Below are 19468 nucleotides of genomic sequence, written 5' to 3'. Positions count from 1 at the left end.
GTTTCTCAAGTGTATCATGATTTCAGCGTGCTACAAAGAAAATTAGTGCCTTGTAATTGCGAGGTTTGCGGACGACGACACCCCAGTTTCCTGTCTTGCACCATTCCTGACAGGTGAAGGTCTGGCCGTAATTACGGCTTGTAACACGGGAGGGGCTGCCAGGCGAGAAAAACTGCCGACCCCCACACTTCTTGTTTAATTTAAAAGTGGAATTCTGCACACCTTTGCAAATTGCTGAGCGTATAACAAAACCTCATAGTGTCCGCCTCTTTTTCAGAGGTAAAGCAGGCGTGGTAATTTATAAAAGGGGAAAAATACCGTTTTTTCTTGGTGATATGGTACGTCTATGCAACTTCATGACGGCCTGTTAGTTCTGTAGTCCACTCATTTCTCTTCTTTTTTTGCGAGTGGCCTGTAATACATGTTTTGTTTAGGTACATGTATCGGAAAACTATAAAATCCGGCATTCTACGGAATTTCTTGACAATATATAGCTTACAAAAAATCATTAGGGAGGGTAGAAAGTGCAGCTTATTTAATACTTTCAATAGGCATTTAATAGAATGCCGGTCACTTTTAAGGTCAAGTGTGAAAGAAAGATTATTTAAATATTTTTACAGTTACATGACCCCTGGACATCATTGTTGTAACAGTTTCAGTGCAGATCGGTTGGAGTTCATTTGTGTGAGAGTGACACTTTCTCTAAAATAGAGGCAGCTCGTGACGATAGCGGAATCATCGTGCATGATTACTATACAAACACATTGAAACAAAGATTTTATAGGGAATTGCAGATAATGAGGAGTAATTCTTCAAGAAAGAGTTTCTTGCCAACAGATGAACCTATAAGGAAATAATGAGGAAGAATAGGGTAAGGTTGTGGAAAAGAAGCAGGCTCATACTAACTGGGTCATGAAGAAGTACAGATTAATAAATATCCGTGGAAAACAGTAACTGATACTACAACTAAATGAAATACGTGGTGCAAGAAAATTTTGCGTACAAGATACTGAGTTGTTTAATATACTCTGTGAGATCCATTTTTCGATTGGCCATTGTGGGCGAGACAGGATAAATTCGTTAATGTAACGCGTCATGATAACTTTTCATACATACACTCCTGGAAATGGAAAAAAGAACACATTGACACCGGTGTGTCAGACCCACCATACTTGCTCCGGACACTGCGAGAGGGCTGTACAAGCAATGATCACTCGCACGGCACAGCGGACACACCAGGAACCGCGGTGTTGGCCGACGAATGGCGCTAGCTGCGCAGCATTTGTGCACCGCCGCCGTCAGTGTCAGCCAGTTTGCCGTGGCATACGGAACTCCATCGCAGTCCTTAACACTGGTAGCATGCCGCGACAGCGTCGACGTGAACCGTATGTGCAGTTGACGGACTTTGAGCGAGGGCGTATAGTGAGCATGCGGGAGGCCGGGTGGACGTACCGCCGAATTGCTCAACACGTGGGGCGTGAGGTCACCACAGTACATCGATGTTGTCGCCAGTGGTCGGCGGAAGGTGCACGTGCCCGTCGACCTGGGACCGGACCGCAGCGACACACGGATGCACGCCAAGACCGTAGGATCCTACGCAGTGCCGTAGGGGACCGCACCGCCACTTCCCAGCAAATTAGGGACACTGTTGCTCCTGGGGTATCGGCGAGGACCATTCGCAACCGTCTCCATGAAGCTGGGCTACGGTCCCGCACACCGTTAGGCCGTCTTCCGCTCATGCCCCAACATCGTGCAGCCCGCCTCCAGTGGTGCCGCGACAGGCGTGAATGGAGGGACGAATGGAGACGTGTCGTCTTCAGCGATGAGAGTCGCTTCTGCCTTGGTGCCAATGATGGTCGTATGCGTGTTTGGCGCCGTGCAGGTGAGCGCCACAATCAGGACTGCATACGACCGAGGCACACAGGGCCAACACCCTGCATCATGGTGTGGGGAGCGATCTCCTACACTGGCCGTACACCTCTAGTGATCGTCGAGGGGACACTGAATAGTGCACGGTACATCCAAACCGTCATCAAACCCATCGTTCTACCATTCCTAGACCGGCAAGGGAACTTGCTGTTCCAACAGGACAATGCACGTCCGCATGTATCCCGTGCCACCCAACGTGCTCTAGAAGGAGTAAGTCAACTGCCCTGGCCAGCAAGATCTCCGGATCTGTCCCCCTTTAGCATGTTTGGGACTGGATGAAGCGTCGTCTCACGCGGTCTGCACGTCCAGCACGAACGCTGGTCCAACTGAGGCGCCAGGTGGAAATGACATGGCAAGCCGTTCCACAGGACTACATGCAGCATTTCTACTATTGTCTCCATCGGAGAATAGCAGCCTGCATTGCTGCGAAAGGTGGATATACACTGTACTAGTGCCGACATTGTGCATGCTCTGTTGCCTGCGTCTATGTGCCTGTGGTTCTGTCAGTGTGATCATGTGATGTATCTGACCCCAGGAATGTGTCAATAAAGTTTCCCCTTCCTGGGACAATGAATTCACGGTGTTCTTATTTCAGTTTCCAGGAGTGTATCTTTAAACCCTGTCAGCAGAAGCAAAGCGGTTTGAAAATATGTAGTAAATCAAACATTTTTTCTGAATTTAATTATCCAAGGTGACGTAAATGATTTTCAGACTGATCCAGATTGTGAATATAAGTTCACTCTTGTACTTTAAGATTCCTACACGAAGTTTGCTTCACTTAAAGCCTTCAAACTAAAGACAGCTGAGGAACTAGCGTATCACTTGACTAATATATTCGCGGTTTTCTCTATTGAATATATGGATTTCTTGTTTGAACCGGGTATTTTAGCGTAATTTTATACTTTACGTGTGTCCATTTTGTATATTATTTATAAAATCGCTAGATACTTTGTGCATTTCATGGGAGAAGTATTAAACCTGAATTAAACACCATATCAAAAACTTCTTCGCATTCTATATATTGCCTAGGCATTCCATACATTTCCTTGATTTGACACTATGCTCGTTTGTTTGTTATTCAAAAAAATAAAAATTCGGTGAACTGTAATACAGTAACATATCAGGAATCAGTCTATAATTAAATTATTGTATACATAAACAATATATTACAGGCCATAGAAGATGTTTCATAGATGAAAAGAAGCGAAATTTAGATGTGATGTAACACAATATAAATCAGTGGCATGTAAGGGCCACATCGGAAAAAAAATATAGAAGCAACCAAAGAACGAAGGAAATACGGAAAATAGCATTTATCATTTCAGTTAAGTCTTGCGATATTTTGGTTCAAACTGTTGCATGCGTGAGGCACTAAGGCTCCACGCAGTTGTCAGGGTCTGAAGGAAATGCCTGAACTGCAGCGATATACAGTCATACGACACCGTAGTTCTGATGTGACGTGCAGCGGTCGCGGGTTTGATACACTATATTTGCTGCACCTCACACATGGCCAGATTTAGTACTCCGACAACTGTCCTTCCGCCCGTCGAGCATTTAGGGGCTGCACAACCTGATGTTGGTAGAGCGAAGTCAAAGCTCAACTGGATTTGAAGTGACGAGCCAGTGGGTCCACTTCTGGGGCTCTTACAGCTGTAAACTAACCCGATGAGGACTTCGATACAAGGCGATTATTAGTATTGAGCCTGATGTGAATGATCTTGAAAAGAGACAGTTACTGCATATACTTTATGCAGTAATGATACTGCTTGTGGCTACGGCGGTAACACCACCTGCGAAGAGCCCAGGCGCCTGGTGCAAGTCTTTAGTTGACGTCTTTTCGGCGACTTGCGTATCAGTGAGGGTTGAACCGCGGCGAGTTAGCGCCAGTCTTATTTTGTTCACATGTCGTTGAGATAGATTTTGGTTGAGGTAAGCTACCTTTTCTCGTGTCTTATGTTGCGGCTTGGCAGACGAAGCGAGTTGGTTGTTAGCCTTCGACGAGTAACCCTCGAGATCTCCGACATTTGCTTGTAGACGAGTGTCAACGTCTGCCGAACGAGGGTGATGACCGTTACACGTTGTGGTGTGAAATTGGTTGGCCGTTTTGCCGACATGGCCAGTTTAGAGATACAAGTTCTTTGACTTTCCTGGGAACAAATTTGAAGGGAAGCGGTGAAGCTGTAGAAACAATTCCCACGGATTGTGTACCTGATATGGAGTAAGTCGTCGCAGTTGTTTGTTCGCCGACGAACTCAGAGGTTTTAAACTTTATTATTATGGTGAGACTTTCATAGTCGAAACTTAAGACGGTGTGGAAGAGTTCAGTTTACCTAGTTAAATGGTGACCGTCATTTGAAAATGTTCTCAGAAGTTTTACTAGTGCTTTGTGTGTCTTGCAATCAAATGATTTTATGTTGCTGTTTTTATAGCATGCACTCTATTAATACAGGCGTCCATTTGTAAGTGAGTCGAAGGCTCTACAGAGTGTTTCTATGTTTCAGAGTTATTGGAATGTCTTTGTGATTCGGGCAGAAACTTTTAATTGTGCCAGCGCCTTGGCGTGGAGTGAAATGTCATCCGAGGTCTAGATATGGCAGTGTTTAAGAACCTGGCCACTACTGGAAATGTTTACATACCCCTTCCAAAGTTTAGTATTTATCTTCCTTCCGTCAAGGCGGGTTCAGCTGGTAGATACACATATTGTATTTAACATGTTTGTATATGAACTTGTTTTCTTAAATATTAGGGATTGGCTGGCAACTGGCTAAACCTTAAACTGCATAGCATGCACTGATTTCCTTGTGCAGTTTTTTCTAGTAATTTTTCATTAACGGGTCTGAGCACGTAAATACACTCCTGGAAATGGAAAAAAGAACACATTGACACCGGTGTGTCAGACCCACCATACTTGCTCCGGACACTGCGAGAGGGCTGTACAAGCAATGATCACACGCACGGCACAGCGGACACACCAGGAACCGCGGTGTTGGCCATCGAATGGCGCTAGCTGCGCAGCATTTGTGCACCGCCGCCGTCAGTGTCAGCCAGTTTGCCGTGGCATACGGAGCTCCATCGCAGTCTTTAACACTGGTAGCATGCCGCGACAGCGTGGACGTGAACAGTATGTGCAGGTGACGGACTTTGAGCGAGGGCGTGTAGTGGGCATGTGGGAGGCCGGGTGGACGTACCGCCGAATTGCTCAACACGTGGGGCGTGAGGTCTCCACAGTACATCGATGTTGTCGCCAGTGGTCGGCGGAAGTTGCACGTGCCCGTCGACCTGGGACCGGACCGCAGCGACGCACGGATGCACGCCAAGACCGTAGGATCCTACGCAGTGCCGTAGGGGACCGCACCGCCACTTCCCAGCAAATTAGGGACACTGTTGCTCCTGCGGTATCGGCGAGGACCATTCGCAACCGTCTCCATGAAGCTGGGCTACGATCCCGCACACCGTTAGGCCGTCTTCCGCTCATGCCCCAACATCGTGCAGCCCGCCTCCAGTGGTGTCGCGACAGGCGTGAATGGAGGGACAAATGGAGACGTGTCGTCTTCAGCGATGAGAGTCGCTTCTGCCTTGGTGCCAATGATGGTCGTATGTGTGTTTGGCGCCGTGCAGGAGCGCGCCACAATCAGGACTGCATACGACCGAGGCACACAGGGCCAACATCCGGCATCATGGTGTGGGGAGCGATCTCCTACACTGGCCGTACACCTCTGGTGATCGTCGAGGGGACACTGAATAGTGCACGGTACATCCAAACCGTCATCGAACCCATCGTTCTACCTTTCCTAGACCGGCAAGGGAACTTGCTGTTCCAACAGGACAATGCACGTCCACATGTATCCCGTGCCACACAACGTGCTCTAGAAGGTGTAAGTCAACTACCCTGGCCAGCAAGATCTCCGGATCTGTCCCCCATTGAGCATGTTTGGGACTGGATGAAGCGTCGTCTCATGCGGTCTGCACGTCCAGCACGAACGCTGGTCGAGCTGAGGCGCCAGGTGGAAATGGCATGGCAAGCCGTTCCACAGGACTACATCCAGCATCCCTACGATCGTCTCCATCGGAGAATAGCAGCCTGCATTGCTGCGAAAGGTGGATATACACTGTACTAGTGCCGACATTGTGCATGCTCTGTTGCCTGCGTCTATGTGCCTGTGGTTCTGTCAGTGTGATCATGTGATGTATCTGACCCCAGGAATGTGTCAATAAAGTTTCCCCTTCCTGGGACAATGAATTCACGGTGTTCTTATTTCAATTTTCAGGAGTGTATTTATTTTTTAAAGATCAGCGTCTCTGTTGCAGTTTTTTATTTAAGTGATTCTATCATGTTATGTAATGGTATCTTAGCTTGGCACTAGCGTTCAAGTGCTATTAAGTCACCCTTTAACTGTAATTGTTCCATTATGTCTATTTTGAGCGATGTCTATATGGGAGTTCGAAATTCTCAATTTTGTCAGTAGCCCGGTTTCCTTCATTTGGAATTGTTTGATAGAGTACTGAGTACGTTCGGTTTCCAACTGTATTTGCAAACTTTTATCTAGTGACTCGTCCAAAATTGTAATTGTCAGTTTTTGAAGAGGTAATATCAATAAACTGTCTTAATCATAAACTGTGACTACCAACTATGATTCCATCCCGCTTCCTCTTTTATGGTATTTAAGATAGGATGTGGAAGTGTGGTACGATTAAGGAATCACGTATCAAGGATGAATGGATAGCCAATGCAACACACACATTTCACAATGTCACGCGTTTGCATATCTGTATCTCACGGTACTTTCTAAATTAATTCATATAAATTGAATAGTAGAACAAATACACTGCTGTGGGAACCATAAGGAAGATACTAACTTTCACATGAACCATACATGTATTTGAACCGTTCATAGAAAGAACTGCTGCAGTGTAGTACAGGAGGTACCTGAAAGGAATAAGCAGTCAGACGAACGGAAAAGACCCTTCAATTCGAAGAGAAGAATTAAAAAGGAGTCATTTCGATTTATAGAGGTGTCCTTGATATGACAAAGGCTGAGACGTGTTTCTTAACAGGTTTTGTGTTCACCAAGGACGGCAATGCATGGTCTCCAAATTGCTCCTATCCTGATCACAGAGTTGATAAGAGTTTTGTGGTAGGGTGCTCTATTCCTCAGCCAGCACGTTTGACAATTACTGCATGGTGGTTGGTGCCGGTGGAAGGGCTCCAATACGTCTTACCAACGCATCCAAAATAAGCCCGTTCGCTGAATATAATCTCGTTCCAAGAACTCCTGTGCCGCATCGTCAATGTGAGGCTGCGAGGGTTACAGTGAACAGGCAGTGGTGCGTCGGATACATGCCACTGGACTCCCAGGTGAGGTTCCACGCCCTCATTGCAGCCGCGTTAGTCTCTTGTAGAGAAGTCCGCAAGGAGCCCGTAGTACTCGATCTTGTTGCAATTTCTGTGTCGCATCGCCAGTGTGAAGGTGAAGTCATCGTCCACCATACCGATTTAAAGACCCACATAGTGTAGGAGTACATCATCACAATAACTTGCAGGTGGGCCTAACGTGTTCAAAGATTTAGAAGTCAATACAAAAAGGCAACATTATTCCTCCAGACATCACAACATCCGGACCACGAAAACGATCACGTAACGAGGGATGGAATAAACAATGTACTCAGGAAGACTGTTTAAATGATCATTTTGGTTAGTGTTATGATATGAGGAACCACAATGTCGCACGCGCGGACTGATCTCTAAATCTTGGAGCATGGTACGCTCACTGGCCAACGTTATTGTGACCCTCTACTCCTTCCTCATGTACGTATTTTCAGGGGTGCTCTCGGCCCCGGTCCTATTTTTATTCATAGCACTGTGCTACCACATCGAACAGAACAGTTAGAGGAGCTCTTGCAACGAGAGAATATTCGGCGAATCCACCCGTTACGTGTGGGATGCGTTAGGAAGAGATATTACAGCGCGTTCATATGAAGAAACACGTTGCAGCAGTTGTCAACCGCTTTGGTGGTGAGAGTGGAACGTCCTGCCACAAGAAGTCCTTGACAATCTCGTGGATAGAATGAGAAGCCATGTCCGTCATTTGGAATATCCAATGAACCATATAAAATTCAGAGTAGTTATTGACTCTGAATAAAGGTATTACTTCTGTTCGTCTCATTGCGTATTTCTTTCAAAAATTGTCTGCACTCTCCTGTAGTTGTACTTTCTACGTGTGATCCAAGCTTCAAAGAGCTGTGTTACTTGGCTGTGAAACATCATGTTAAACTTATGTTCGTCCTCACTTTTGACGCACCAATGTATTACTCCAGTTTGGTGAAGAACTTACTATCCTCTAATATCGTTTTCGGCTAGAAAACAGAAGGGGAATTTAATCAAGTTAGCCCGTTGAGCACAAACGTTGAGGGTAAATTAATTCTTCTGCCGTGATCTAACAAGAGACCCATATTTATTCTCAAGACAGTTTGTGTGTAATTAATTTGAGATGTTCGCACACGTCAATAGGTATAACGCCAGGTTATGGATAAACAAAGCCAAGTATTGTTTTACTTTGCTTAGTTTTTGTTATACTGAAATACGGCGGATGTTTGATGCTGAATATTTGTTGATGTTAAATATTTTTACTATGTTGGTAAAATGTAATTTCCGAAAGCGATAAGACTGATTATACCATCGTTGCTTTAACTTTCCTGTGTTTCAAACATTTATGGGAGCAAATATATTGGATTCAATAAAAGAGTTACTTATCTCGCACGAATAAAAATTCGCACTTGATAATCTTAAAACAGAGGTGATTAACTTTTTAAATGACTTTTATTACGGAATACTTGCTAGATGTGTTGATTAATATGTGGATGTCTTTGACAAGTTTCCGCAAATTTACAGCTTACGGCACAATGTTTTGAGGAAACATTCTTTTATTCATGTTATGAAAGCCACAGTTACTGTGTAACTTCTGTAGGGCATATATTTTGTAGTGTGTTTTAATTACTCATTACACCGTATTAGGAATAATTATTTCGATAACACATTAATGTAAGGAAAAGTCTCTGTTTTTGTTAAACCTCTGTGTGTCACAAAGAACGATGTATCCCGCGAGCATAAATTCTCTCTATACATTTATCCAATTGCATGAAATATCTCGGTGACAGCGCGAAACATTTTAAAATGAAATAAACCCTCCTGTGAATAAATTCATTCGTTACAATTAAAATATGAATTTCCATAGTGTGGCAGAGCTCGTTTTCTTTAGTTTATAAAATTTAAGTCTTTTTCATTAGCAGCATGTGCAACGTAGAAGAATAGTATTTTCGTTTTCTCCCATTGAATTTAAATGGGCTTCATTATGCTGTTTGTGAGTGGCAAATGGCATGAATTCGCCAAATACACGAATTAATCATATGTGTATGCAACCTGCAAGCTGACTCGTTCCACATCATTTAGATAGAAATTGTGCAAATGAGGTTTTCAACACGAAACGTACAAACCAGCCAATCAACTGACAAAAACATAATCCTCTCTGCGAGGTGATATCTTTCTGTGTGTTTGCCTAAATGTTTAATTGTTCGTTACTTGTACGCGACTCGGGGGTAGCATTCATCTCACGCTAGGTGAGGAGAGCCCTACGTCATACTGACGTAACGCTACGTCATGGTGACGTAAATAAACCTAAATCAACATATTAATCTTTGCAGCTGTACCACAGAGGTTGCACAGTAACGTGAAAGCTAAATGAAAATACATGTGTAGAAACGAAGTTACAGCAGTTGTACGTTCAGCCCAGATGAATTAGTTATTAAGCTGGAATCCCAACAATTTTGGATTTTATTGGGTGTTTCTTGAACATAATGAATATCTGAACGAAGGAACCATAATGTGGTTCCAAAGATAATTCCGAATGTTGCTGGAATTTTAATTTTGCCCTCATGTTGCAGATCAACTCAGATTATTCACCGTATCACTTTTGTCGTGTATTCATGAAAACACCGAAAATTGCCCTCAAAACGATTAAGTATTGTTTAAATTCGATATTAAGTAAAATGTAAACAAAAATCATAAATCATAAGAGCAGTCTGCTTCGAATGTCATTTTTGCAACCTGCATACGTTTTACTACTTAAATAAGGTATGTTGAACCATGTTAATTCGCAACAAGGAATTTAATTTAAAATGTAACAGCAATGATAAAAATCACACAGCTGTTTTAATTATCTGTGGACTGTCGAATGTCTGTTTGTATTAGAATCCATGGAGAGTCTATAAGTAGCACTACCTACAGTTCTCGAGAGACCAGTTGAATTCATTTCAGTATTGTCTACACATTATCACAGCTTATATATGCTAATTATGTGATGCTCACTTGTCAAAAAGTGGAGTCCGTGTAAAGGTTATGATTGATGTGTGTGAAAGATACATACAAAAAATGCGGGAATTAAGTGCCATATGTAAACGTAGGCTCCCGCGGTCATTGCCACAGTCAATAAAATTCTTCTTGGTTTCAGGCCGCACTGGCATCTGTAAATTACCGACGTTTCGACGACTGTTGAATGACGCGTGCCTCAGAGTGTGTTGCTAACGGTGTTGTAGCACCCTTCCTCAGGATTTGTTGCTAACTGTGTTGCAGCAGTTAGCGACACACGCTGAGGAAGGCGCGTTGCAACAGTCTTTGAAACGTCGGTATTTTACAGATGACAATGCGGCCTCAAACCCAGAAGAATTTTATTGACTATGTGACATATGTTCGACTTGATTCAACTGGAATAAATTGTTCGGGGTCTGAAAAAAGATTTTATCTTATTTCATGCTTTAGAAAACACTTGTGGACCTCAGATAAACCGCGGGACAACGAGAAGCTAGCTACAGCTAGCACAAAAGGCTAAGAGTAATATTATTTAATACTGAAATCGAGTTACTTTCACTCAGAATGAAATCGAATGTATTACATATATATTGATAACATATGTAGCGTGCACAAATGTGGTTTTACATCACCATTCTCTAAACAGAGACAGGAAGGAACCCGTTCCAAGCTAATTGCCTGTAAAAGTGTGGTGCAAAAATTGAATTGGAACTAATATGACGTAAGTCTAAGGCATATTCTCAATAAAAGATACATTTCTAACAGTAAGTAATAAGAAGTCAGTTTAATATGAATTGAGGCTCATGATGGGACCAGTCATAGCAAACCGATGAATGACTTAAAGAGCCTATCTACATCCATACTCAGCAAGTCAGCTAATGGTGTGAGGAAATGTACCATTGTCGCTCTTTCCTTCTGCATCTGCGAATGGTACGCGGGGAGAACGATTGCGTGGAAGCTTCTGTGCGAACTCACGTCTCTCTAATCTTGTTTTCATACCATTTTCGTGAAATAAACATACGCCTACGGAATTTTAGCGCCGAGCCTTGTAGTCGAGTGAGAGGCTTCCTGGGATAGGCTTTCACATTTACTACACAAATCTGTTACGAAATGCGCTGTTCTTTTATGGGTCTTAGCTACTTCATTTATCTGCCCCAGTACAGCTATACACAAGCGTCCACTTAACGAGGTTTTGTAAGGATTCTTCTGATTAATCTGTCTGTTACTACGTTTCTACAAATATGTCTGTGTGGTCACTCCACTTCCGATCAATTCGTACGCATAGTTCCAAAAATTTTGTGGATGTGTCTGCTTCCTGTGATTGTTCATCAATGAGATATTCACCCCACAAACGGCCCTTCTCCTTATTTATGTGCAATTTCTTTGTGTTAAGGGTCGACTGTCAATTCCTACTACAAGGGTCAAACCTCTACAGTTTTTCCTACAATTCGCTGCAGTTTTCTAGCGTTTCAATGCCTGTATTTAAAATTTTGTCATCTACAAATAACAATATAGGAATACCAACGTTGTTGATGCATATTTTCAAAAGTAATGGCCCTAACACTTTGTAGCGTAACGCCTAAAAGTTGTTTTTGAGTCTGAATATTTCTCTGCGTTAAGAATGACACTCCATGTTCTACTCCAAGGAACTCTTCAATCTGACCTTAAAGATTATTTGGTCGAAAGGGTGAAATTCCACCTGAAACTTAAGAGAAACAGTATCGACTACATTATCGTTATTTACCATCTTCTAGGAGTCGTGAACAAACAGAGCAAACCACTATTCATGCAATCGATGGTTCCATTATCAATTTTGATTCCTAGAGACGATATTTTCACTCTTCATGAAAGCAAAAAAGTACACTAGCATAGAATGTGATCTAAAATTCTACAACAGTCTGATGTCAGTGAAGTTGACCTATAGTTTTATGCGACTATTCTGTGACCTCTTTTGAATACGGGAATGACCTGCGGATATTCTAATTACAAAAACGCATCGATCTTACAACTACCTGCAGTATTCTGTTGCTAGAAGAGACTCAAGTTCTTTCGCATACTCTGTGTAAAATTGTATTGGTATCCTATCATGTCTAGTTGTTTTTCGTCAGTTGAGATATTTCATTTGATTTTCTATGCTTCATTAACGTGTTTCAACATCTACCATTACAGTGTTCGAGCATCGATTTAAGGGAGAAACCTCCTGTAAAACAACTTTGGAAAGAGAAATTTGAAGTTTCCCCCTTCTCTCTGTAATTCTTCGTATCGATTTCACTATGGCCAAAGTGTATGTGGATTGGTGGCTTTGATACGTTTAATGATTTAACGCATCCCGAGACTACACATATGTTTCTCAGATGGATGCCTGTAAAAAACATAATGCAGCAGGAAAATCACGCCATGTGGTAAAAAGGTATGAATAGATAATTTTATTTGCTCTGAAAAAGTCTGTAATTACGATTTTTAAACTAATATCTAAATGTATATAAGCAGCAAAGATATTTTTTTATGTCTAAAAGTCATAAAATAAAAAAAAAACACTGATGATGCTGTAACTGCTGTGAAACATGTTTTGGATAAGAAACCAAAGTGTGTTTTGCTAAAGGCGGACCCCAACTAATACAACACATGAATTGTTAAAGCATACATAGACGAAAGACCTTTATCCTCAAGATGATTGCAAGTCCATTATGACAGAACGGTAGACATAATGCTACTTTCGAATTCGTTGAGCGCTTTACGTATGGCTCTCTTCACGCTAATTTTGGCTTCTTGGATGGTATAAGTTTGCCGTAGTGCTTTTCTTTTTTAATTGTTCTGTCGTACACAGCTGTGTACCCAGTTTCCAGTGTGAAGTATAACCGTTAAATGCACACACATTTGCTACACTTTCAACGCCGCCGAACTACGCAATAGTGAACAGTGTAAAATAAAAGGGTTGTTTAATTCTAACAGTAAGAGGTAGTTTATGGTCTTCACGATTATGGAGTCATATTTTATCGTCTGGACGACTCGATGTTTCGACGGTATCAATATTTATTACACTGGAAAAATTACGTAATCACAAATAACAGGCAGTGACGCAAAGTAATATCATTCAACAAATTTATCATGACCGTGGACCCCTTTGCAGCTGAGACTTTGGAATTTCGACTTTGTTACGATTTTCTTTGAGGCTTTGGCTACATTTAAATCTGCGATGAAGCTCTCTTTACTTACAGAGCACCATTCTAACAATGTTGAACAACCAAGAATATTCTTCAGCTATTTACCTGTCACATACACGTGTATTGTACAATGATCTTTGTCTTTGTCCATTTATACTCCACATTTTCAGTCTCAGAGATATAATATATTGGCAGCTAAGGTAATCTGAAATCTTTATCGTTCATGCTAAGCATAAATACTCATGTCTTCAGAGTTTTCTGTGTATTCGTATTTTCAGCCTAATTCAGCGGTGCTATAACGCTCCAGTAACCACTGACTGCCTGTGTTACGTTAGCTGAGTCAACGATTTTTGGCGTGTACGTAAGCATAAAAATCTGAGATGGTGCCATCACAACACAGATCTTTGATTACATAGTTAAGATTATTTTAGGCCTAGGCATTTAGTACCATTTCATATGACTTCTTGCCCCTAAAACCTGTCCTAATCACTTGGTAATTCGAAATCTCAGCATAAGCTATAACACGACTATGGAATATACACATAACGTTATGAAGCTCTTCCTCAAATATTCGACTACCACTGTTCCTGGGCACTAGGTCTATAGTATCGCGACAAGCTGTTTCTAGGACATTGCTCTGCCTTATAGTTATTTTCTCCTATATTCAAGAAACCTGTCCAAGGGCAACTATTGACGTACTGGGTTTGACAGCACAGACGGACAGAAAAAAATGTTATGCCCATGTTCAGCCTAATGAAAGACATAGTTTGTGACTTTGATCACAAAAGACAGCAATCTACACACCTCATAGGATAAGCCTACGACATACCTCTATTGTGGTCATCTCCATACGCTAAAACTAAGGAATGATCTGTACTACTCTGTATAGTCTTGTCAATTAACCGATCTCACCCACGTTATTCTGCTATATAAGAAATTACACGAAAGAACAGCAGGATCAATAGAAAACACGTGGGAAATAAGGAGAGAGTTTATAGGACTGCAGCTGCCTATTTCTCTGAGGCAAACATGGCTTTATAAGTTAATAAATGACCTGATACTGTTCAATAGTATTATTTCTCTGAGGCAAACATGGCTTTATAAGTTAATAAATGGCTTGATTCTGTTCAATAGTATTAACCCATTTAAATGAATTCAAAGGACATTACTTGAGCTTCACTATCCAACGACCATCATGTTTTAACGTATTGCTGCAGTAGTAGTTTTAATCTGCCAGGAAGTTTCATATCAGCGTACACTCCGCTGCAGAGTGAAAATCTCATTCTGGAAACATCCCCCAGGCTGTGGCGAAGCCATGTCTCCGCAATATCCATTCTTCCAGGAGTGCTAGTTCTGCAAGTTTCGCAGGAGAGCTTCTGTAAAGTTTGGAAGGTAGGAGACGAGGTACTGGCAGAAGTAAAGCTGTGAGGACGAGGCGTGAGTCGTGCTTGGGTAGCTCACTTGGTAGAGCACTTGCCCGCGAAAGGCAAAGGTCCCGAGTTCGAGTCTCTGTCAGTCACACAGTTTTAATCTGCCAGGAAGTTTCACTTTTGTAGGTGTATAGTATTCAGTTAGTTTAATAATTTATAATTACTTCTTCAAGTACTACAAACTTATGTTGTAAGGACAAGGGTTTCACTCGCATAACAGAGTAGTTAAAACCTTTCCTTCGTTCCTTCCCCCTTTTCCAGCTTCGTCGACAAATTCCTGACTTCTCCCTGAGGAAGTCCATAGATAACCAAACTGCTACCGCTGCTCGTGCGCGTGCTGCATGGTACCCTGAAAGGCGCCATCCCGATAAGAATGTTTCCCGTCGTCTGGAGCAAAGCCTTCGCGAAACCGATAATAATCATCCACAAGTAATGGACAGAGTTCGTCCAAAGACTAGACGTACTCCACAACGGGCGCGATTTTTGAACAGCTTACCAATCATCTCGGCGAAGCACCCGTGACATTGCAAGGTACTTTCAGATATCTCAGATACTGAGTGTTGAAAAACTTCACCCGCATCATTACACGTTATCTCAACACCAGCGGCCAGAAGACCGCATTCGACGAGTACAGTTTTGCTAATGAGCTTTGCACCAAGTGAAAGATAACGAACCTTTTATAAATGACGTGATATAGGCTGATGAATCTAGCTTTACTCATGAAGGTATCCTCAACCTACGTTATAGACATTATTAGTCGGAACACAACCCACCTTTTATCCGTGAACGTGGACCTCAGGCACGGTTTGGAATAAACCTGAGGGCTGCAATCATAGGAGTGCCTTTGGGCCCTTACCTGTTGCCAGACGAGTTGAATGCGCCCCTGTGTCTCGTTTCTTTGCTAAACTCTATCTGACGTATTACAAAACGTTCCACTTTGTGTTCGGCGACATCTATGGTTTCAGCACCAAGATCCACAGTCACACTTCGGAATGAATGGGCGTAACTATTTAAATGAAGCGTTTGCTGGGAAATGCGTTGATTGTGGTCCAATATTCTGGCTTCCACGTTACCTGGATCTTAATCCATGAGATTTTTGTAAGTATGTTCACGTAAAGGAACAAGTTTATAGTACTCTTTGTAACGATGTACACGACCTAACAGCTGGCGTGCTTGTCGCTTCTGCAATGGTGCATGAAGATGTATTGCATACGGTCCAGCGAAGTGTGATCAAGCGAGTGGCAAAGTATTTGTAAATGCAAGGAGGTTGCTTTGACTGTCTTCTCCAAAGTGAACGTTTCTCGTACGGTCTTTATGAAGATAAGCTTTTCTACTGCATGACATTTCGGCCACTTTCTTGTCCGTAGTTTACCTCAGTAATGCGCCTTAGCAAAGGGGGCGAAAAACGTAACACAGAATCTGAACCATATGTTATTTCTAGCGGCTCCTTACATCCTTACCAGGTGTGAGCTACGTTATTTAGGAGACCGAAAAATCGTGGTCTTTGGGAGATTTGATCACAGATCTCTGGCTTTACAGGCAGGCAGTTTACCGAAAGACCACAGAATACAACATGCACAGCTGTAGTTCACCTAAAGGTTTAGCAGTGTGAGTTTGTATAAGAAGTATGGCTGCATATTTTGATTGCATTGACTTAGAACCTCAAGTTATTTACGCCGCCAAGGAATCGTACACCGTTGTATTTGACACAAATTTCAACTTGATACTTCTGCTCGTTCCTGAGGAAAAAGGATCTTAACAGTTGGACACACAGACCGACAGACGACAAAGTGACCCTACAAGGAAATATGGAACCCTAAAGAGGAAGTTGATACTTTCATTGTTGCTATTAATTACACTACTGGCCATTAAAATTGCTAAACCACGAAGATGACATGCTAAGGACGCGTAATTTAACGGACAGGAGGAAGATGCTGTGATATGCAAATGATTAGCTTTTCAGAGCATTCACACAAGGTTGGCGTCAGTGGCGACACCTACATCGTGCTGACATGAGGAAAGTTTCCAACCGATTTCTCATACACAAACACAAGTTGACCGGCGTTGCGTGGTGAAACTTAGTTGTGATGCCTCGTGTAAGGAGGAGAAATGCGTACCATCACGTTTCCGACTTTGATGAAGGTCGGATTGTAGCCTGTCGGAATTGCCGTTTATCGTATCACGACATTGCTGCTCGCGTTGGTCGAGATCCAATGACTGTTAGCTGAATATGGAATCGGTGGGATTAGGGGGGTAATACGGAACCCCGTGCTTCGTCCCATCGGCCTCGTACCAGTAGCAGTCGAGATGACAGGCATCTTATCCGCGTGGCTGTAACGGATCGTGTAGCCACGTCCCGATCCCTGAGTCAACAGATGGGGACACTTGCAAGACAACAACCATCTGGACGAACAGTTCGATGACGTTTGCAGCAGCATGGACTATCATCTCGGAGACCACGGCTGCGGTTAACCTTGACGCTGCATCACAGACAGGAGCGCCTGCGATGGTGTACTCAACGACGAACCTGGGTGGACGAATGGCAAAACGTCATTTTTTCGGATGAATGCAGGTTCTGTTCACAGCATCATGATGGTCGCATCCGTGTTTGGTGACATCACGGTGAACTCACATTGGAAACGTTTATTCGTCGTCACCTTACTGGCGTATCATTCGGCGTGTTGGTATGGGGTACCATTGGTTACACGTCTCGGTCACCTCTTGTTTCCATTGACGGCATTTTGAACAGTGGACGTTACATTTCAGATGTGTTACGACCCATGGCACTGCGCTTCATTCGATCCCTGCGAAACCCTACATTTCAGCAGGATAATGCACGACCGCATGTTGGAGGTCCTGTCCGGGCCTTTCTGGATACAGAAAATGTTCGACTGCTGCCCTGGCCAGCACATTCTCAAGATCTCTCACCAATTGAAAACGTCTGGTCAATGGTGGCCGAGCAACTGGCTCATCACAATACACTAGTGACTACTTTTGATGAATTGTGGTATCATGTTGAAGCTGCATGGGCAGCTACACCTGTACCCGCCATTCAAGATCTGTCTGACTCAATGCCCAGGCGTATCAAGGCCGTTATTACGGCCGGAGGTGGTGGTTCTGGGTACTGATTTATCAGGATCTATGCACCCAAAGTGCGTGAAAATGTTATCGCCTGTCAGTTCTAGTATAATACACTCCTGGAAATTGAAATAAGAACACCGTGAATTCATTGTACCAAGAAGGGGAAACTGTATTGACACATTCCTGGGGTGAGATACATCACATGATCACACTGACAGAACCACAGGCACATAGACACAGGCAACAGAACATGCACAATGTCGGCACTAGTACAGTGTATATCCACCTTTCGCAGCAATGCAGGCTGCTATTCTCCCATGGAGGCGATCGTAGAGATGCTGGATGTAGTCCTGTGGAACGGCTTGCCATGCCATTTCCACCTGGCGCCTCAGTTGGACCAGTGTTCGTGCTGGACGTGCATACCGCATGAGACGACGCTTCATCCAGTCCCAAACATGCTCAATGGGGGACAGATCCGGAGATCTTGCTGGCCAGGGTAGTTGACTTACACCTTCTAGAGCACGTTGTGTGGCACGGGATACATGCGGACGTGCATTGTCCTGTTGGAACAGCAAGTTCCCTTGCCCTTGCTCAAAGTCCGTCAACTGCACATACGGTTCACGTCCACGCTGTCGCGGCATGCTACCAGTGTTAAAGACTGCGATGGAGCTCCGTATGCCACGGCAAACTGGCTGACACTGACGGCGGCGGTGCCCAAATGCTGCGCAGCTAGCGCCATTCGACGGCAAACACCGCGGTTCCTGGTGTGTCCGCTGTGCCGTGCGTGTGATCATTGCTTGTACAGCCCTCTCGCAGTGTCCGGAGCAAGTATGGTGGGTCTGACACACCGGTGTCAATGTGTTCTTTTTTCCATTTCCAGGAGTGTATATTTGTCCAATGAGTACCCGTTTATCACCTGCATTTCTCCTTGGTGTAGCAGTTTTAATGGCCAGGAGTGTAGGTTACAGAATCAATTATGGATACAGTCGGTTGGGCGAAAAATATTTGTGTAGTAACAGTTACGCACCTCACGCCGTAGCGGAGGTCCGAGTGTAGCTGCGGCACGATGTAAAAGGAAGACGCAGGCAGGCACGAGGGGGAGTTAACGCGCACGAGGAAATGGACAGGAAACAGGCCGACATGAGGGGCCACACGCGACCCGAAAATACGGCGGCAAACGGCGGACAAGGCGGCGCATCTGGCGCTGGGCGCCGTGAATATTTAGTCGCTGCGCGCAGGCAGCTGCGCTGTTTAAATTAAAAATGCCTTACACGCCCCACCGCGGCGCCCTCTGCCGCCGACAGCGACAAGCGACGTCGCGCGACTGTGGCGCGGTGGTTGCGGGGGTGGAATGATGGTGAGGGGGGAGGCGGGGAGACCACCTCAGCTGCTGCGCGACTCTACACGGTCTCCATTAGTCGCCCGGCCGCCATGCGCTATCAGCGGAGAACTGTCACTTCATCGCTTCCAGCTGTGCTCCGCGGCTCACACAATCGACGGAT

This window comes from Schistocerca gregaria, chromosome 6 (assembly GCF_023897955.1).
Source record: "Schistocerca gregaria isolate iqSchGreg1 chromosome 6, iqSchGreg1.2, whole genome shotgun sequence".
NCBI classification, from domain to species: Eukaryota; Metazoa; Arthropoda; class Insecta; order Orthoptera; family Acrididae; genus Schistocerca; species Schistocerca gregaria.
This window is presented reverse-complemented; position numbering follows the sequence as displayed.